A 22,629-nucleotide genomic window follows, 5' to 3' on the forward strand; every position below is an offset into this window, starting at 1 on the left:
AAAACCACTTCAAGGGATCAAGTTGCAAATGAAAACCCAAAGAACTCAATTTTGTCATATACTTTCATTGATTCAAAGTAAGCTCCCACTTATGAAGAAAGTACGGCGGCAGGGATAACATCCCAGCACCTCAAAATTGTAAGGTATAAATTAGCTTCACTAACTTTAAAAGGCATTCGCATCCAGAGAACATTAAAGATTCAAAACGAATTGGGAACATAAAAATCACATTGAGGAGGGTAATTCTAAGATGTCAATGAAAGGCGCTAGAGCAGAAAAATTTCATGGATTGCTTAAAGAATTATAAAGATTTTGTCACCAAAACAAAAATCGCCTTAAAATGCAGATGCTGCAAACTCACGTAAAGGTAAAACGCTTAATGCTCCCGCATTCTTACAAGTTCCGCATATGACAAGTAACCTTGTATACAGTCGCGCGGACTGTTGGAAGGTTTGTACACCGAGGATGAAGTTCATCATGAAAAAAATCATTTGTCATCAATCATTTGCCAAACGCAACGCATAAATGCTGCTAAACTGCCGGCAATTAACAGTTTCCTCGTTCGCTATTAAAATTATTGCAGCCCATATATTTAAATAAATACAAAACTATAAACCAATCACTGGAGAAGAACTTTTTCATATTTATGTTTAAATCAACGGTAACCACTTGGTGAGCTTTCCAGATTAAAAGAAGTAGGTACTCGTAAATTAGAATACAACCATGCGCGTATAAAAAAGACGAGTATTCGCTCCGCGAAAGCTGCGACATAAAAAAAGAAGTAGGATGTCAGCTGCATACACGGATGTAATATGCATCCTGATGGAATGCACTTTCTTGTCTTCTGGCGGGAAAATCTCGGAAAGACAAAACCGGAATACGAGCCGAAGGAATCGACTCGAAATTCTCGCGGACTGCGAGGGAAATTAATTGTTCTCTATGAAACAGGCTGACGGGCACACTAGGCATGTCACGGAGATACGTACTGGGGTGTGATATTTAGAGGTCAGATCAACTCGAATCATGAGATGTGATCGAAAAATAACCACGCAACTGAGTTCCTATCGCGCATTATGCTGTCATTTGGTGCTTTTCATTGGGCAGTTTCAGTGATAATAGTATTTTCTTGAAATCCGTACGTTTCCTGAGTACCTGATCTTCCTTGCTTTGGAGATATATTATGCCGACTCATCTGAAGGTGATGCTCCCGATGCTACCTCGTAGATCGGTAGCTTTGAGAACGTCAAACTGGTTTGGACATGCACTATTAACCGCTTTATCTTCCCGTTCGGGAAAGCATCGTGATGATTGATTCCCCATACACTAGGGCGGATCGGAAAAATCGATTTTTTTCAAATCCATCTGGCCCATTGAAAAAAAGTTGTGGGACCGATCAAAAATAAGGCCTGAAAAATTTGAGACCTGTAGGTGAACCCCTGACCCTCGCTCAAATGCAATTTAGGGGGGGAAGGTCGAAATTCGAAAAATATAGTATTTTATGGTCATTTCCTATAGATTTTGCCGAGTTACTGCCCTTCTAGGGCAAAAATTTCGTGCATTTTGACGTATCTGCCACCGTTTAGCCACAAAATGCCTAATTTGAGTCCGCGCCCGCGGAGATAATATTCCAACGCCCACGCAGCGTCGCGGATACAAGAGCCGCAGGCCGATCCCCTCCCCTCCCCGCTCACTTCTACCCCTCCCACGCCTCCAATTCAGCAAAATGCATCACGCGTATACTGCTAGGAGGTCATTTATCTTTGATAATATAAATCGGAAGATGGTAGAAGGTAATAAAGGAAGCTTAGTGAGACGACTTGTCCCTTATTAGGCGCCTCGTCGGGGTTAAACAAATCGATGTTACCAACTTTTAGAGAAGTGGTGAAATATTTTTAGATCCGAGAACGCAGGAAAGGAGCCTACGGTCCATGAAAAGGCCTCTCGAGAGGCTATAAAGGTGTGCTACCTTCGGATATGCGCTCCAATTTCGGTTTTGTCCGACAGATATGATTAAATGGATTTTGGGCGAAAGCCGCTCGCGTCCCCTCCCCGCAAGCTTCTCCCACGCGCCAAATGCACCAAAATTCACACCAAGTGCGTCTTAATTGGTTAGTCTAAATATTTAATGTTTCAGTATCGTCTGTGGATGAACAATCACGAAAGAATTTTTCAATTACCTGCTTTCCAATCTGTATTTCTTATATCAGTGTCATTCCTCGTCTTTTGCTGTTGTCAACAAAGTTTTTGTGAATATCTTCACGAATCTCTCGTCCGTATCTATAACAAAAAGAAATATTTAACTTCAAATCTGAAAGTTCATCAACAGATTTTTGAAAATCCACAGCCCTAAGGTCAGATGTAGCCGGAGGTATATTATGGTAGGTATATTATAGGAAGGAGGTACTGTGGTCTCTCTCCAATATGTCATCAGCGGGTTGTCCTTAAAGTTGATATTAAAATCCAGCACTTTAAAAAATCTCGGATCGGCCGCCAAACAAATACTTGCAACAACGCAAATTCGGTCCTTAGATTGCCCTCCCAATATTTATGCCGCAAATCTAAGTCAAATTAGTGCAATTAGCAAATAGACCTCTGTAAGGGATGAAATATGATTTGATACTTTCCCGGCGAATGATGTGGGTAAACTCTTCTCGGGATTCAACGAAATTTATCCCTGATGATGAGTCCCAAGTCGGAGCTTGAAACGTTTGCCATTATGGAAAAATTAACCCGGTGGGAATCCCGAGAAGAGTTTACTCACATAGCAAGGGATGTTGGAATTATGCTTGTAGCATAGGGATTATGCCTCCTTTTTGGGCGGTATTCACCATCGCATTCAAATCCTTTTTATTTTCGTGTATCTAATTTTCACTCGGAAAGGAATCGAGAATGGCAGATTTTATAACTTTTGCTAATCCTACGACTGGGGAGGCGAACCCAAAAGTGGGATCCTGTTTCTTCAACTAACATCACACATTCCCCTCTAAACTTGGATTGATAAGTGCTCTTGCCTTTTTTCATCAGACAAAAGTATAGTCTTTCACTCCATAAAAATGTAGCCCTTTGATGACACCCTTTGATACCTCTCTTTTCGTATTCACAATAATTAGCATCTTTTTCTGTCTACGTAAATAATTCTTGCAAACTACCATGGATGTTTCTTACGAAGTTATGATTTTTGCGTCAACTAAAGTTGCGGGGACGATCATTGCTGTTTCTTGGTTCTTGCATATACCTCTATCACATTTGGCAGACGCATTTTCCTCGCAGAAGTTCCAGTTTGAGTTTAGTCCTGAATTTTTATTTGATGAGGAAAGTAGAGATAAAAATCGGATGATATCTCTTCAGTTTAATTTTCTTCGGATGAATTGATGAAGAATATTTTTGATACTATTTTCCCATACAAGAATTGACGATGTTGACTCAACACTCCGGCGATTCTCTTTTTTTTTCCTCAGTTGTCGAGTTTCTTTAGGACTCAATTCTGCAGCCATCATCTTTAGTTTCGTCCGCTGGTCTCTCAACATACTTATTCATTGGGGGGAACATTATGCTCCTTCTTGCACTTACACGCAAAAATATCGCATAATTTCAAATGTTCTTTCCAAAGTGCTTCAGGTTTGTACTTAAGCAAAAACCCTACGTTTGGCCTATTCGCATTTTCCGTAAGTTTTAGTACTTCCTTTTGTACCGCTAAATCATTTAGTCACACACATAATGGAAGGGAAGGGTCACCATAGTTCGCACACCTTTATAGCCTCTCGAGAGGCCTTTTCATGGACCGTAGGCTCCTTTCCTGCGTTCTCGGATCTAAAAATATTTCACCACTTCTCTAAAAGTTGGTAACATCGATTTGTTTAACCCCGACGAGGCGCCTAATAAGGGACAAGTCGTCTCACTAAGCTTCCTTTATTACCTTCTACCATCTTCCGATTTATATTATCAAAGATAAATGACCTCCTAGCAGTATACGCGTGATGCATTTTGCTGAATTGGAGGCGTGGGAGGGGTAGAAGTGAGCGGGGAGGGGAGGGGATCGGCCTGCGGCTCTTGTATCCGCGACGCTGCGTGGGCGTTGGAATATTATCTCCGCGGGCGCGGACTCAAATTAGGCATTTTGTGGCTAAACGGTGGCAGATACGTCAAAATGCACGAAATTTTTGCCCTAGAAGGGCAGTAACTCGGCAAAATCTATAGGAAATGACCATAAAATACTATATTTTTCGAATTTCGACCTTCCCCCCCTAAATTGCATTTGAGCGAGGGTCAGGGGTTCACCTACAGGTCTCAAATTTTTCAGGCCTTATTTTTGATCGGTCCCACAACTTTTTTTCAATGGGCCAGATGGATTTGAAAAAAATCGATTTTTCCGATCCGCCCTACCATACACCTTCAGACCATTAAAAATAAGTACCTCGAAAAATGGAAGCAGGTGTAGTGATGATGGTTTTCTTATTATAAAAAAATCTCCTAAAGCATTCTTTAAACCATTCAACACTTCTCTGAATGAGCTTAGTTGGTTAAAATGTATTTTTGTTTGAGATTTGATAGGAGAAGAATACGGGGCTCAAGTAAGTTAAGCAATACACAACTTTCATGCTACAACATTATCTATAAACTAAATCTATAATCTAAACGATGAAGAAACCATAAATAAATTTTACACAGATGAATTACGGTTTCCTTAATGTTACGAAAAATAAACTTTTTGTAAGCCTTTTTTAAACATATATTTGCGAATCACGTATTTTATCTCGTCAATTGAAGGCAGTAGCAAGAGAAATGCATTTAGCATTATAACTTACCAGGGCTAGAGAGATGCACAAGTATGCTATTATTTATACATTAAATTGAAAAAATATATCTTGTTTGATTTCAGGAAAAAAAGTACAGGCTCAGTTTATTGGCATAGAATTATGGTCCAAGTATATGAACCTTTAAGGAAGATAATAATATTTGGTATCTAGTCCAAGAAAATTTTATCCGCTACTGTCTTAAATTATAAATTTGTAATAACTATTTTACTGATTTTCTGTAGCATTATTATTATCCATTATTACGCATTAGTACTATTGCCTTTTTATTTTGAATACGATTTGAATATTATTCATCGAAATGTGAGCTCAAACGTATAACCTTTACCAGTACTATAGATTTAACTTAAGTACTATAGATTTAGACTACCATATACAATGCAATAAAATTACAGTTCTTTTGAAGTATTTCCGATAAATATACCACCCAATATGTTGAATTAAGTATGTCTACACATGATAAAAACGTGCTTAAAAGTAGAAAACGTGGATTTCACACAATAATAAACCATTCGTGTCGCAGGCTCATATTCGTAAAAAAGTACTCATTGACATTCTCTCGGTCGTAGTTTCCCCTCATGGCCCAGAAAAGCATTTATGGAGTGCGGCATGTGAGTAATGGAGAGGGTGAACACCCCTTCGCCACCCTCTTAACTTCGCCTCCCTTGACTCATTACGTAGTCGCCAAACTGGATCCGCGAGTCACGTGACTTTCCCCTCACACCAAACCCACTCTTTATTCCCCCGCGAATTCCGCGCGCCTCCAATCCCAAACCTGCTGGCCTGCTGACCTATCTCCAACGCGCTCTCCGTTGCCCTAGGTCCGAGGGAGTCGGCCAGCGTCCGAACAACTTTCGAGCCACGTCCCTCTGTTATATCCTTTGCGGATGCCGACGGCTCAAATCTTCACTTTCATCCCCCGAACTCCCTCATTAAAACCAACAAGACAGATCGCAGGTACTCACGTCCCCTTATCTCGAGGGGAAACTTATCGGCCGTAAAAATGCGAGGGGTATGGGCGCGAGGAATATTGGTGGCACTCTCGCCATTGGCTGGTTTGAGGTCAGTGAGGGCGAAATGAACATCAATACCAGTTGGCCGATGCGATGACCACCAGCCGTTGCTACGCGTTGGAGTCTCTGGAAACGTCATTCCGCATCTTCGTCACTGCATTTAAATTCCGTCCTGAAAGAATAGGATCCTCAAAATGGAGCGATGGTAGTCGCGATTGGACTAAAATGCGGCGATGAGAAATCTGAGCACTAAGATGATTAGGGAATCACTGCTCTATCACTTGCTTCCACCTAGTGCAAAATATAAGGAATTCTCCATATTCCAGTCTTTTCTTTTTTAAAGGATCAGTCTTATGATTTCGAGGTGCCATTGTGTTTTAGTTCCCAACGACCCTACTACCAATCATTTGCGATGGTGAAGCAATCCAATCAATTGAAATGAAACTAAGGTAATTATTGTTATCTATTCATATTATCGTTGCGTAGCAGTTAGGCAATGACCTGATTGCTATTGATTAAACAATAATGAATATGAAGAAGAAAAAGAGTGACGGTAAATCAATGCCTGCCGACTGATTTAAAATCTCTGCGACGGAGTAAACATAAGCCCCTAAAAGCACAAGTGGAGTAACTCATTTCTTTAAGTTAGAATTAGGATTTTGTTAAGAAAAAAATCATTGGAAAATTATGTATATTTTCATAATACTTACTTAATTCTAATATTGGTATACAACAACCTTCGATTTCTCCCATTCCCAAGTTAATTCCTACCAACACTAAGATATTTCGACTTTAAATATATCATAAAAAATGCAGTGGAGGAATTTACAATACTGTAGGAGATGGTAAGGGAGACATTTTTAAGCATTTTCTGTCCATAACCATTGGATCGCAAATCCTTAGTGAGCTATAGCGACGCAATTAAAAAAATCCAATTTGCAGTTACCATGTCTCCCTAACCAAATCCTGATGTATTGCAGATTCTCCTGGAAAAAAAAACTGAATATTCGTATTTTAATGTGGATTCAATATTTCCAATTTAATTCATACGAGATCCAGCGTCGATTTTTGGACGAAGGAGCTGAATATTAAACTAAAAGTAATTGTCAGCCAACATACAGCAACCCAGATTCGCAGTCGATTTTAAAGTGCTGTCCGGATGTTGAAATGGATCACAAGAGAACTTTTACGAACTTGCTGGGAGGAATGCTTACGAGAGGAAAATTGCTGGCCGTGCTGCCAAGTCAAAGTTGACGCGGTGGCTAATGATGCATGCGAGGAGCTTCAGGTGTTGTGCCGTAAATGCAATACATAAACTAAATTTTAATCAATTTATACACTTCAAAATATATATGTATTATATATATTCAATAATTATTTATTTTATTTGTACGAATTCAAATGATTAAGTTTAAATAACTTTAGATACACTGAACTTTCCATGCAAACGTCGAGTGAATACTCAATAATTTGTAGCAACGTTATTTGAAATTAATGAACCAATGAGTATTTGGTTCAAAAATTGAGGAAGCGATTCATTTTTATGACAATCCATTATATAAAATTTGCATGAAAAATTCATTGCATTAAAATTAATTTAAAATTGATTATTTCATTTAAATAGATATATTTTGAATTGAATATAATGAAATCACTGCAGAAACAAGTGAGTTTGTACGCTGTCATGCCTACGGGTGCAATGTTAAACACACCAAAGGAAAATACACCAAAAAAAATTCTTTCATGGCGAACTTCATGCCGATGCACACGCAGAGATGATGTCGTGTTTGATGTGGAAATAAACAAATGCCGAACGAAAGGCGACGCCGAAACGACCCCCGTGAAAACACTGACCTTTGCGATTTCACCTCAAGCGAATTGAGTTCCCGAGAAAGACTCTTCGATAGGTTAACCGGGTCATTTGGTGCCAGTAGCTCACAACCAACTCGCTTTATACAGTCGTTTCTTGAAGAAAATAATAGAGAATGAAAATGATAGCATATTGTCACGATGCATTAATACATATAACAGGCACATTGCACTATGAAAGAGTTAAAATTTCAAAATTGCCAAAATAATTTTTTTTGAAAATGCTAAAATTCGTTATCGCCACTCATCTGTCGCAGAAAAAATAATCATTTATATGATTATCTGAGGTTCGGAATTTCATGGGATATCACCGGTGGCTGAATATAATTCCCTGACTCCACAACGGGGACGTGTTGATTTTCATAGGAATGAGTGGAAAATAGAATACGTCTTCTGTGTGATACTTAGAGTGTCTCATAAAATTAATCCTGTATGCCTTAGGTTTGTATCCATTTGCAATTGTATGTAATGCAATCAAAATATGTCGAAACAAATGAAAAACTGAGCATATAAACGTAGAGGAAAAGATAATTGACCAAATAGGGCTAGGATCAATAAATTTGTACCAATAACAGTTTAAATTGTCTCTCCTCCCGGTGACATCCGCCATCTCATTTAATAGAACTTCTGATTCATAATTTTTCAATTTCTAATTCATAATTAATTAACCTCTGAAATTTTGAAATCTGATTTTAATGCGCAAGGAGCGATAACAATTCTAAGTACATGAACGATAATAATCGTGAAATGCGTATTTCAACTTCAAACTCAGGGACCGTCGACCATTGCCGTAACTCACGCATTTCAGAGACCGGCAACCTAGCCACTTCATCACGAAGCGCTACCCTTCGTTTCCCGTTCGGCCGCAAGGATGCCACTAATGAGTGACGGGTAGGGTCTTTGCTCCCAACTCACACACTCACCCATTGCTTTGTCACACACACAAACGCACTCTCGTGCCGGCGAAACCGGAATCCTCATTTCCGTCTTTTCCTCCGCTTCGCGTATTTACCTGTCGCCGATGCATGTGGGCGGGTAGGCTGGTTTGCGGCGGGTTGAATTGTGCATTGGTGCGGCGGTCAAGGCCGCGCTCGACGATGAGAGAGATTCCGATCGAGGGCGGAAATACGGAGAAATGGGGGTCTACCGTCATTCAGTTTCGATTTTCCTGTTTTCGACAATCTCACACGGTGCAATCATCGGATACGTAAATTTGTCATACTTCGCCTTCATTATTTTGAGACTAAAATGTGCAGGAAATGCAATGAGCAATATTGAAGTCATTATATTCAAATACACCAAAGGATGAAGTTCGCCATGAAAGAAGTCCTTTAGTGCATTTAACTGTGCACCCGTAGCCATTCATTGCAAATCGGCTCTAATCATACCGAATTCTATTCGATTTCTAAGAAATCTTACCGTAAAATAATTAAATTATTATTATAATAATTATTCTAATAAATAATACTAATTATAGTAATAATAATTATTATTTCGCTCGCTTAATTAATTAATAATTATTATGAGCGAATAATTAATTAATAATTATTTATTCGCTCAATTTTATCTATTTAATTTATATTGTTAAAATATATTATTATTATTTTTACCATTCTATATTGTATTATTATTTTCATTATCCTATCCTATATATTATTCTTATTATATGAATCCGCGTTTCCGTCTATGCCTCCGCTTCGTGTGTTTACCTTAATTTAGGATAACAATTTGTTCTAAATTCTGTAACAATTTAATCTATATTTTAATCCCATATTTAGGAAATATCCTATCCCAAATCCTAAAAAGTTAATAAGAAATGGAATTTTTGTCATTAATTTGATATGCCGCAAAACGGAATCAGGAAACCACAAGTGCACATTGTTGAAATTACCCATATCTAGTGAAACGTGAAAATCGCATATGCGATATTAATGCGATGGACGTGAATAAATGCAACATAGCCGCGATGACTGGACTTTTATGATATTTAAACCGAAAATTTGCTTTTTCGATGGCAAAATTCGTAAATTTATTGGTGAGCGCGACCCTCGCTACGCCACTGGGCGTTGGGCCTTACTGCGTCATACATGGTTACATGTATTTTCATTGGCCGCTACAAGAGAGGTTGAGGGAGAACCCTGGTAGGTTCTGCGATGTTAAGAAATTATTTCTTGCGATCCGACTAGAAAATACTGAGTTTGGTAATGCTGCACTCCACACAATTTGGACACCAGTAAGCATCGTGGATGCAGAGAGGTTTTTCAGCCAGTTCAATTTAGTTGTGACTGACAGACGCAATCGGTTGAAGGATGAAAGTGTTGAAATTTGTTCAATGTTGGTGTTCAACTGGTGTAAAAGATATTCAGGCTACTAATATCATTTATAATTATTTACTTTATATCTTATTCCTTAATTTAGTATTGTTATACCCATTAATAGTTTAAATATTCCGTACGTTTTCAAATAAATGTTTAATCACACTTTGCCGTAAGCTACAAGTAATACATTATGAAAAGAAAGACAAAATAGATGCCACAAAATGCTATAAACTGTAATTGAAAGTGTCATAAAATTAAAATGAGGGTGCTATTTTCACGTTTCTCTACCCATCTCAAATGTAGAGGTTAGCGAAGAAAGCAAGTCTATTCGCAGCCTGTGCTCTCCGCATCTTCATGATTTGCAACCTCCACAGTTGGAAGATCCGCTTGACGCGAGTGTGCGGCGTCGAAAGCTTTCCTATCGAAAGGAGTAAGGAGTCTATTGAGTCCGTGGAAGAACGACTCGTCCAGGTGGCGAACGGAGAGTAGGCACGACTGTCGGCGCTGCGCTGTACCTCATGAGAGCATAAAAGACGCCGGCGGGAGTAAATTATCATGTGGGAAAATCTATTGGATATTGCCGACAACCAAGATCCTTAAACATTTCAAACAGCTGCCCTGCTCCGCTTGTAAATGCCGAATACGCCTAAGAAAGCCCTTGCCTTAGCTCATCAATAGACAATAAATAGTGCAAAAACATATTTCCGCGCCTTTCTCATAACTTCAAGTATAGAACCATTGCAAATAGTGGAATAAGAATGGAATGGAAAAAACCCAGAGAGGTTGAGCTAGCGACCTCTGTCTGGATATTCTTGCACTCTTCTAAAAATTATTAAAATAATATTATGCGAAACAGAATCCTGAGGGCGGTTTTAAAATTAAAATTATACTTTGCTAGGACATTTTTCCTGCAACACTCATCGTAAAATTTTTTTCCCAATTAGGCATTTTTTGCTTATAAAGCCTAAAGAATATTTTATAATCGCAGTGGACACAAAAATGAACCATGTCTCTGATAGCACATAAGGATGCTATGAAATTACTTTTGTTCCCAAGCCTAGAATTGAAGCTTACAAGTACTTTCATTATTATCTAACCCCTAGACAGTATGATAAGCTATGGAAAAAACACAGTTGCAAAAGTATTTTCCCTTGAAGTATAAAGTGAGAGACTGGTTATTTATAAAAATGACGCTGAATTTTAACTAAGGATTTGCTAAAATTTGTTAAAATCAACTGGTCCATGGTTATTTTATTGTTTATATAACTTCATTTATAAACATTTTTTATGATTAAAATTTTATCGGAACTGACGCCGGCTGATATTTTTCACTGTCGCAAAACTTTCCGAAAAAAATCAAAATAAAAACGAATGCATAGGAGTAAATATGAAAATCATCAAGCGATAGGACACCCGAGAAGATCTAGTCTCCAAAATCTTCGGGGAATCACGAACTTATATCTACCAGGAGAAAAGCCACTCTGTTGTAAATTATATCTGTAAGAAAACCGCATTGGGGATCCGTAGGTGAAATGCGATGACTGTACACTTAGGAGTTTCATGTTTTAGGAAAGAATTTGTACTAAAAATCACCTTATTATTCACGCAGTCAAAAAGAGGGGATTATATCTTATTGATAATTTTTGATTGACAATTTGATTTTACTTGCCATGCAGTCTCGTTACTCATAAGTTTTTCATTTTTTCTGTGACCATAATGCATAACCGTAACTTTATTGCTGGCATCGTAAAATCACTCAGATGGTTTCACCCGATAGTTACCAGGCTAAGCATATTGGAAGCACTGAGGATACGGTGAGCTACGAGACTTTAGTTATAGATACCATAAAAACGACCATGTTGGAAGATGAGTAGAATAAATACTTGAGGTGGTATTAAAATCCAGTTTTCATTGCACAATTATAACGAACAAAACCTTCTATCATTTTACAAGAAATTTAATTGGTATCAGTTGGTGTACAAAATTCCGGTCTGGGTCTGCCAAGAAACACTGGGTCGTCATCATTTCTCATTCTCCAGAGTAAATAGAAAAAAATGAACCAGTAAAATAACCAAGCAAAATACATTAATTAATTTAAACCCACTCCTCAAGGAATAAATAATTAAACAACAAATGTTTTAGACCCCTTATGTATACAACCACCTATGACGACGCACAGTGGGCGGAAATCGGAAAAAGCCGGACAAAATTACAAAATGGCTTTTTTTGAGTTATAAACTTGAAACTTCGCGACGCCTCAATCAGAATACCTTCAGCTCAAAGAGAAAGAAAAATGTACACATCCCAAATTTACCGCGTTATATTTTAATTGTTTGGATTAATTGGATCACATGTGTGATTGCCTACCATGAAATGTATTTATCTTACTTTCAGAAATATAATATGATTTGCGTTTTATTTCCAGAGAAAAAACACTAGCTAGATGTGTAATTACTTTCAAGTTTCAATTTTAAAGTAAATTGAATAAATGCGAGGGACCTAATATGGAAACAAGTTAGTGCGATGCAGAAACATGGCTGTTAATATCTATATAGTAAGCACTTAAGAGAGATTTATTTTTTCATACATTTATTTATTTTGCTTGTTTATTTTACATGTTCATATGCCCAAAACTGTTCGAGTAACTTAACTATATACTTATAAAATGAACAAGTGTACTTAAAAAGAAATATATTATTAAATACATAATTTAAAACCCTTTCTCAAAGAAAAAAATAGATATTTTAACATTTTATTCATGCAACTGCCTGTGAGACGACACCTCAATCTGAACGACTCCAGCTCAAAGAGACGGAAAAAAAGTTCGCATCTCAACATTCCATGGAGACCGAACCGAGGGCGGAAATTCCACGCCGAGGCTCTTGCGGGATAAACGGATCACCTGATGTGACGTCGATCGCCTCATCTCACGCCATACTATCCACGGCTCCGAGAAAACCCCCACTTACACAAGATTCCTCATCAAGAACGCCCATTCCACGGCCTCGTGTAAGTAAGGCCGGGGAAACGAGTGAAAAAGCACGGATGGAGGAAAAAAAGGACGTACACATTATTCCAGATGTAACTGGGTGGATGCACGCCAGTGGGCGAGGTGAATGAATCGGCCTAGCTGCGTTTTGCTCAGCGGAGCGGGGAAAATTGTTTACCACAGCGTCTCCGACGGGGGTGGCTTTGGAGGGAGGAGGGGGAGGTTACAATACTGGCAGTGTAGGAAGATTCGCACCAGTGACAACTGCGGGGAGATGAGAAACCTACGAGTATTACGTAACAATTCCATTGAATGTTGGCGTTGTCAACGACCAAATTCAAAAACACTTAGGGGTGTAAAAGGCATACTTAGACTGCCCCAGATTCCGGAAGTGAGGTCACGTTTTTCCACTTTGGGCGAACTTTGAGGTTAAGTGGAGTAAAATTGCTAATTCTGTATGTACGATATTGTACCTACTCCTTTATAGTAGTAATTATTCATTAGGGCATTTTACATTTTATTATTTACATTTCCTTATATTGTCATATTGCGGAGTCCAATCGTGTAAATGTATAATTCATACGTCCCAAAGAATAGTATCCTTGGAAAATACATTTATTATCATTATTTAAAACTTCACTGGCAAAACCAGACTAATAAGGCTCGCACAGCAAAACTCGACTAATAAGGCGTACTAATAGTCTTTATCAGCCTCACTATAGAACATGGCGGATACGAGCCAAACGCACGATAATATAATTTAGTCTTAGAATGTAATTTTGCCGTTTTAAGCTATATTTCTAATTTGAGATTAGAAACTACTCAAATGATTTTTAAACATAATGCGCTCATACTTAAAGGCCTTAAACAGAGAAACTTATCACCTTACTCATGACTCATATGTTAACAAAGTGAGTTTGTAAGTTTTCAAAATTTTCAACTAAACGTGTGATGTTCCGGTTGAAGTTAATATACTTTTTACGTTCAAACCTAGCTGACCATTTAAATAGGATTTTAAAATGATACATTTTAGAGTTTGTCTTTTATAAAGCATTAATTGTGCATGCAATGTAATGCCCTGCATCAAAAATTTAAGTTCATCGTCAACACGTGTAAAATAGACCATTAAGCATTTTTCTGTTTGTAACATAGCGTTGCCTATATCATCCTAGAACTAGAAGTGGCTATAAGTAAAAATTATATTTCGGATACTGACCAAAGTAATTGGGGTATGAGAAACTGAGGAATTCTTATAAATACCGCGAGACATACGGAGTAGACCCGCTGGTTTTCGACAGTATTTTCGCTCACACAGCAGAGCATGGTGTAAATTTTACTTTTTTACTATTCTTACTTAGTTTTGCTTATTTTTATATAATTCTATAAAGATTCAATTCCCAAAACCCGGGCGATGAATGGCGTATTCGATTGCATTGCTCAAACTATCGATACGGTCTTCAAAGACAAATCATATGAGAAGCCAGAGGGTACCAGTGATATTTTTTCTAAACAGACTATAGCCACAGAAATTGATAGAAGAAATGCGCAAAAACTTGGTGGCAAAGGATACGATTGAGTCTCTTTTCTGTGCTGTCATCGAGAGGAAAATCAAGTGTAGTACTAAATATCCGATTGATATCGTTTATTTTCTTCACCTAACTCTTTTTAGAACAAAACCTCACTTGTACCCCTTGTCCTCTCGCCTCCTCATATGTATTACGGTGTACTTTATCTAAAATATTCTTTGTCTGATGCTGATACTACTCATGGTTGATTAATTTCTCAGTTTTAAGCTAAACTTACATGGCAAGGAAATTTCCTGTTATTAGCGCAGTAACATCGTTGAAGAAATTACTTCGGGAAGGAAACATTCCCCCGGGATGAATGTGTCCAGGAAAGGAAATTGAATTTTGTTTCGGGATAAGGAAGAGGGTGACAGAGTTACGATGATGGGGTTTCATTAAAGTTCCCTTCCGCAATTGACGCAGCCATTGATGCGATGAGAACAAAGATGGAAAAAAGCAACCTTGAGCAGGGAAGTTGGTTAAGCTCATCGCTTATCGCAGAGGAAATACCTAGTTATTTATAGGAGTTAATACGTGTGAAAGACCGTAAATAAAGCATGCTATGTAATTTGAGATTAGAAAATTAAATTAATTTGAACATTGCCATTTTTATCAAAACAGGGAATGATTACCTCATTAATATTGCTAAGTAGAAGCTGTAATACTCAAGCTGAAAGGATTTCACGTAAATAATTCAAGTGTTTTGAGGATAGAAGCAGCACAAAAGACTTCCGGAACAATGCTATCAAAACTGCGAAGCAGTTGAGCAATTAAGTTAAAAAAGACAGTAAAAGATTACCTTCGATGAATTATTCACATGCGATTAGGCATGAGTACGGAGAAAAAATACATAAATATATTTCAATCACATGCTTTATCTAGACAAATTCTTTTACATAGCTTACACGAGTAGTTACTTATTACTTAATGAATGCGTTTTCTGCTCACATAACAATCTCCATATAAAAGTCAGGCATGGAACAAAGGCTATATCGTAGGTATGCATATGATGCAGGGATTATATTATCTCTCATGAAGGAATTCTATTACTCTCGAAAATATATATTTCTGGGTTACACTGAAAATATTTAACTGTGCCTATAGCATAGGTTCCGAGGCAGAGTATCATTTTAAACCATTATCGAGCAATCTTTTTCAGCATTTTATCAAACTTTCAAGCATCAATATTTGTTCGTTGATTAATTTTCAATGGGATATCCTGGGGAAAATTAATCGGATCTATTGCATTCGAGTTCCGCCTGGGCATGGGTGTTTTAAATATGTTTTTGAATTTGAAATTGAGAAAAAATATCCAGTTCTCATCATGATCGTAATTTGGGGAAACCTTTGATAATTACATACATTATTATTATTATTATTATATTTGTATTCTAGATTATTTCGTACGCGAAAAAATTTCGAACGAAAATCCAAAAGCTTCCCTCCAAGAGTCAATGTTCATCATTGGCAGGAAGATGTCAAAATATGTCAATTGCATATCACGGAATTCTGTTAGCAGGTGACATATTTATGCAAATTCTTGCTTATTTAAAAAGACTATGAGATTATTTGGGAGCTTACACAATGGAAGCCGCTTCAAGCCTCAGCTGTCTTACATAACAGTTACTACCCTTGCGGATATAATGGTGGTTTAGTGGAGTAAATGGATGAGTGGCGAGTATTTTAAGTGGCGGAAATGGGCAATACATTAATTTCGTCCGCTGTACATTTCACTTCCGCAGTCTCTCCACGCCGAACCTCACCAGGGGGAATGAAAGGGGGTGAGGAAAGGGAAGTGCATGGGCTTAGAAGTGCATGGGCTTAGAAGTGCACGCGAGGGCATAACGCTCACATAGCACGGAGGATCATGCATCCACGTCCTGCAATAGGTGGACTACCCCTTCATTGAGGTGGCAACGTTATTGGCTCCCCGTCCCGCCTGCATGACCATCGGTGCCGAGAAATGGTTTGCATTAACCCCAGGGGGCTCGGATTGGTGTGGTGGGTAGTGTGTTGGCTTCCCACCCGGCGGGCTCGGGTTCAAATCCTGGCAGTGGCAGAAAAATTTCAGAGACTGCCCAATCCCTGCTTGAGCTTGGAGTACCTTGAAAATGACACCAAGTGTCGAAACCATGGTCGGTTGTGTGATAATAAAATAGTGTGGATATTACCATTTGTACTTTAATCATGGATACATCATTATTCCACAAAATTAATCCGGCAACGATTTTATACCTGCTTGAGTGTTGTGTAGAGGACATTTCAAGCGCAACACTCCGTCCGTCGGATGGGACGTTAAGGCGTGGTCCCCTTGGCGCCTTTCGTTAAGAGCAAGCTAATTCCGACACCGGGTTTCTCTCCACCCTTCCTTCCATACCCTTCCTTCATGGGGCAAATGACCTCAGCTGTCGGTCGCCTCCTCAAATAGCAAACCATTAACACCAGGTACGCGGTAGGGGTCAAAAATCACCCTTTTCGAACTAACTTAATCCTTTCCTCACTTATTTTTTTCAAACTAAGGATTGGATTTCTTCAGATTTTTATGACAAGGGATTTCGTCCTCTCATATGATATTTAAATCTCGATTGTGTCGCTTTATTTGCTTGATAAAGAGGTCTCGGAAGCCTGTAAACTGGCGACATCTTTATGAAAATCTTACTTAGTTTAAAACATTATAATAAACCGTTTTCAGCTTAAGGCATCGTTTTGACCTCTCACGGAAATTCGTCATTCTGCAATAAAATTTGCGTACACCTCCAATCAAATTTGCGCTTAAGTAAGAAATAAATGTCCATACACTTATCAAGATGGGAAGAGGTGTTGAAAGGAAGAGTGTTAAATAATTGCGTATAGTAGAAGGTAATGCATAGTTCCTATGCGTTTGGAAAATATTCCTTCTAAATGAAGTTGGCAAAACTCAGTAGTTCTCACCCCTGTTAATACTGACATGGCTATTTGGTGATGCGGCGTTCGAATGAATTAAGATGCTGGTATGGACTCACTCCCAGCCACACAAGTTTTTGGTACTGCCCACCTGATTTTATTTCACAACTCTGCTAAACGTGTTTATATTGTCTTGCAATCATTATCAGGCACTATATCTATTACATAAATATATTTAGTACGCGATGATAATTGAAAGCTAATCGAAACACGTGTAGTAAATTTGTGAAATTAAAATGAAGTGGACAGTGCTACATCTTTCTGTATCATTTCATTCCGCGGTTAGACTTAATCACTGCCCTATATTTGTTTTCGGGATGAAACCGCGTCGAGTTGTCACTATTAACATACCTGGCCGACGTTTCGGAGGCGATGCAGCACTACATCTTCTGGCCACACCAAGCCATCAACTGCTTCGACCAAGGCGGCCTGGTATGTGAACAGTGACAACTCAACGCGGTTTCATCCCGAAGACCAAAGTGATTTAGTGATTAAAACATAGTTTATATGCCCCTATATCTTAGTGTATCTTTTCATATGCTCTTCCTAATCATCCGGACATCTCTACGGAAAAAGTTTACCTTAACCGCGGAGGCACGCCTTTCATAATTATGCTATTGAACTCCTAACCGACTCTCCTGCAGCAGTGGCGTAGCCAGGAATTTCGTTCGGGGGGAGTCAAAAACCAGGGGGAAAATTTTTTGAAAAACAGGGTACCAAGTAATCGGTTTTAAACAAATTTTAACACTTTTCATAATCGAAAAAACTTCATTTGCTATAGAAATATTTTGTAAATTGATGATTTTTCAATATTTTGTTTTCTTTTATGAAGGAAAATAATTGTGTTTTTATATTTCGGGGGGGTCCGGACCCCCCGGACCTCCCCCCAGGCTACGCCACTGCCCTGCAGGAGCTGTCCGCGTGTTTGTAGTGGCCGGTCTCACTCGCGGAGACACCCGCGGAACGGAGGCTCACCCTCCCGTTCACTTATCCCACATTCCGCGGAGGAATCCTCCATCGCTTCCTCCCCATTCCGCCGCTAATGAGTCTAACCGAATCGGCTTGCGGTCACTGACCCGACTCCACGAGCATCGCCTTGACCTAGGTCGGGAACCTGTTTTGCGCTTCTCTCTCTCTCTCCCTCGCCGTGAGGGACTCCCACACCTTCCCGGCCGCCCCACATTCGCACGCCGCCACCAACAGATCCGGCCGCTGCCGCCTCCGAACCGGTCCCTCTGCAGAGAGAGAGAGAGCCACTACTACACCGCTCGCCACGTCCCTCCCTCCACTGAAACAAAACTCCCTCGTATCACTTGAGGCCGGTTCGCAAAACAAATGAGCGATGAATTAACCGTAGGAATGCACTCAGATTGCAATCGATGGGCTACTGGAATTGTTAGGTCAATGGAGGCGTTCATAGAGAAAGATTTTTAAGATCTTCCCCGTAAAATGCGAAAGTTTTTAAGAGAAGTGCTAATCGATTCTTGGTTGATGTCATTGTGATTAATTCTCGAGAGTTGGAAATTGGGTCATTTGGTTCAAACATCATTTTCAGTTGTATCGTATTCGAATCAATGTATTTTTTATGCTGTAGGTCTCTTTACTTTGATATTATGTAGGTACACATTTCATTTATTTATTTCAATCACATGAACCCGCGAAGCAAAAGCCTACTTGCAGCAATATGTAATAACTAAATAAAATAAATCAGAGCGAAAATTAGGTTACAAAAATTAATTGAATAAATTTAAACAAGGTGCTTCTAAAACAATTGTGATTAATGAATCGTATGAATTTTGTTACGCTCGAGGTTATATGGACTGGCTAAATTAGTGATTTATTATCTATTTATGCAACTAAGCCACATGTCAATTGTCACTACTGCTATGCGACGTCATGACTCTAATTAACGTAAAAATTAGCCTAAGATTTGGTTGAATTTTGATCAGAGAGAAATATCACGATTGCGCAGGGTGCGCATTCCCATCTGATTCAGCGTTGTTTTGCGTATTTTGCTAACTCCAATTTAACACTGTATACGGTAGTTTCCTGTAAGTATTTAGACTATTGATGTATGGAGTCTGGGATGCGTTTAATTTTTATGAAATCCAGGAGCACATTTTTTGCTAATACTGAGGTTAAATTTTAAAAGTTTAAAGTTGATCATTAAAATAATGTTTAAAGTTAATAATTAACAAGGCGCTTCTGGAAACAATTGTGAATAATGAATCGATTGAAGTGTATTCGCGTTCAAGGCTAAATTGACTAGTTAAATTAGTGATTTCTTCTTTATTTATGCAAATTAGTCACAGCTGCTGTGCAATTTCACTACTCTAAACTTTACTCCTCCTTCCCAGGCAGATATTGACTGATATTACTCTTCGCGCGTTCAGATTAGTACACGAGCGTTTAAGTCACCGAATGAAAAACGAGGTATTATTATTTTATAGGGCGCAGCTAGATAAGTATCATACCAATCGCAGAAGAGAATGCTCAAGGCATTAAGTGGATCTTTTGAGAGAGCTCAGAGTTTTTCGGGATTCATAGTTTAACTTTTTTATTACTGGAAAATTTTAATAGACAATGCAAGCGAAGACATTTGGGTGTTATCACGTTGTAGACATTGCTCCAATCCATTTATTTCACAGTTCTTACCAGTCCAAAGTTTTTCGGGTTGCCGAAAACAGTACGGATCAATAGTTATCATGGTAGCAGTAACATATGAATATAACTACTAATTTTGTATCCATATAAGTGATCAACAGAATCAATCGGAATATTTTGAACTCCGTATTACCGGATATTTTAAAAGATAATGTGGGTGAACCGCCAATAGGCCAAAAAGTGCCAACACCCAATTTTGGTCAAATTCCCTAGCCAATGATAATTCAGTGGTCCAGGTTACAATAAAATTTTAAAGGCACAGAATTGGAAATATGTTTGTTCCATGCATCTCTAGAAAAGTTCGCCCTCCGCAACAGCTCAATTCTTTAGCTGCCATAAAAAATTCTCAATATTTAAGCATACCGGGAATAGCCACGGAGATAAATTTACGGGAGTCACCCGCAATGCACAGATTGTGCGAAAAATCCACAGAAAAAGAAATCATTTTTCGCGCAAAATTCTCAATAGTCAGGATGGAGAAAATTTCATGATCGGTAGGTATTGAAGCAAAATAAAAAAAAAAACTGTGCCCAGCATACTTGTCTCCTTTCGGCTTATTTTGAAATAAACGGACGGTATTGTACCGCTCTGTTTTCGAGGAAACAATGGCACATAAATAAACAAGGCATTTCAATGAACGAGAAGAATGTTTACTAAACAACTCGTATTTTTTTCTCTTTTGGCTATCTACTCTTGATAAAGGTCTCTGGTAATATTATAGCATTTTAATTTTCTAAGTAGGTATTAGGTATTCATTCTCACCCGATGGCTAGTGTAAGATTTACTTAACTTTAGATGGAAGATATCAGGCATATATAATTTCATATGGGAGATATTTTACAAGCACCTGAAATCTGAACAAATTAAGATTTTAACTCTTAGATTGCCGAACGATTTTCTTGGTACTAAGCTTAAAGTGCCGAGGCATTTTTGCTGATTTTGCAGTAGGTTAGGAAAAAAATTGGTCTAAAAAACAACTAAGATATATATTCAAAAACTAAACTCATTGCATGTCCTCAATCGATGGTCTTTGGGATGCGGGGTGAGAAAAAATAGATCCTAACCATTTCATAAATGAGAAAAAAATATTTAAAAGAGGTAAGAAAATTCTTATGAGTAATACCACTCATGGGTTAAGCAATATCAGAATTTTGTTCGCCTCGAGAAATCAGGCGTTGAACGGAAGCAACCCTTGAGTTTCCTACCTCTCATCCTTGGGACTTAGAGCGGATTTCTAAAATACGAAAACGGGATACTTTGTCAACTGGGCAATTAAAGTGAAAATGCGAGTAAATACGTGACGGATGCACTGCTGTACGCAAGGCAGGAAATTCTGTCCCGTCCCTGACCTAGAGAGCTTTCCACGCTGATGATAAACAAATTAAATTTCTTACGATTACGAAGTGATTCCTTTGATTAGATTACTTGTTATTTAAAATTGGATTTATTATTTGACATTTATTTATCTTCTTTCTTAAGTTCCATTCAAGAACGTAAGACTGGGATAGTATACATGTCAAAGTTTATTTACGGTAAAATCAACAAGAAAAGAAAATTTGACCTAGTTAGCATTGGCCATAAAATATGGGGAATGGAATGTATTCAACAGAGAGGTTCTGGTGAAGTGGGACCAAGTACATTTGTTTTATCTACGAAAAGAAAAAGATTTTTTAAGGTAGTGTACCATAAACTACTAATAGAGTTAATTAAGAGGGTAACAAAACCTCATGCATTCCGTCAACCGATGGCTAGTTTAAGATTTACTTAACTTTAGACGGAAGATATCAGACATATATAATTCCAGATGGAAGATATCTTACAAGAAGTAAGACATCTTCCATCTGAAATCTGAACAAGTGAAGATTTTAAAATTTGAAAAGTTCCTGGCCCATCAGCTAATTGCTGTAATATATTTTCGCAGATACAATGCATATACCTTGTTCGACACAATCATGGTTTCGGATACCCAACATAATATAGGAACTAGAAGCAAAAAATAGCTGCCGGCTATTATAAAGGTGAGAAAATTTTCAATCTAATAAAAAATATTATACTATAAATCAGTAATTCAAGAAAGCAATAAGCAACTAATTCAATAGTAGGCACCTACGCATTGATGCAGACATATTTCATACCTGCAAGTTTCATTCATTGACGCATAAAATATTGAATAAAAAACAAAACTGGAACAATAAATAGTTTACGAAAATTTCTTTCAATAAATATTGTTGAAAATGTCCCCCTAAATGTTTTATTTTCAAACCTATGCCTGAATTTGCCTTAATGTTGATACCTCCACGCGCAATGGTATTCTGATTGGGGAAAAGAAGGTAGATTAAATTTTTTTCAGTTTTCCATTGTTTTAACTTAATTAGCTGATGGTCATGTCTCAATATTTTAAGGCTAATCATCAAATACACAAAAAAGCAATTAGGTGGAAGCTAATAGATGTTA

The 22,629-nt window shown here is 38.1% G+C and overlaps 1 protein-coding gene across 1 annotated transcript in view; it reads right to left on the reverse strand.

Annotated features, from left to right (window-relative positions):
- The window catches only part of LOC124154001 (scavenger receptor class B member 1-like), a 136,608-nt gene that overhangs the window by 16,382 nt on the left and 97,597 nt on the right, over window positions 1-22,629 (reverse strand). The window lies entirely within an intron of this gene.

Source organism: Ischnura elegans, chromosome 2 (assembly GCF_921293095.1).
Source record: "Ischnura elegans chromosome 2, ioIscEleg1.1, whole genome shotgun sequence".
Classification (NCBI taxonomy): domain Eukaryota; kingdom Metazoa; phylum Arthropoda; class Insecta; order Odonata; family Coenagrionidae; genus Ischnura; species Ischnura elegans.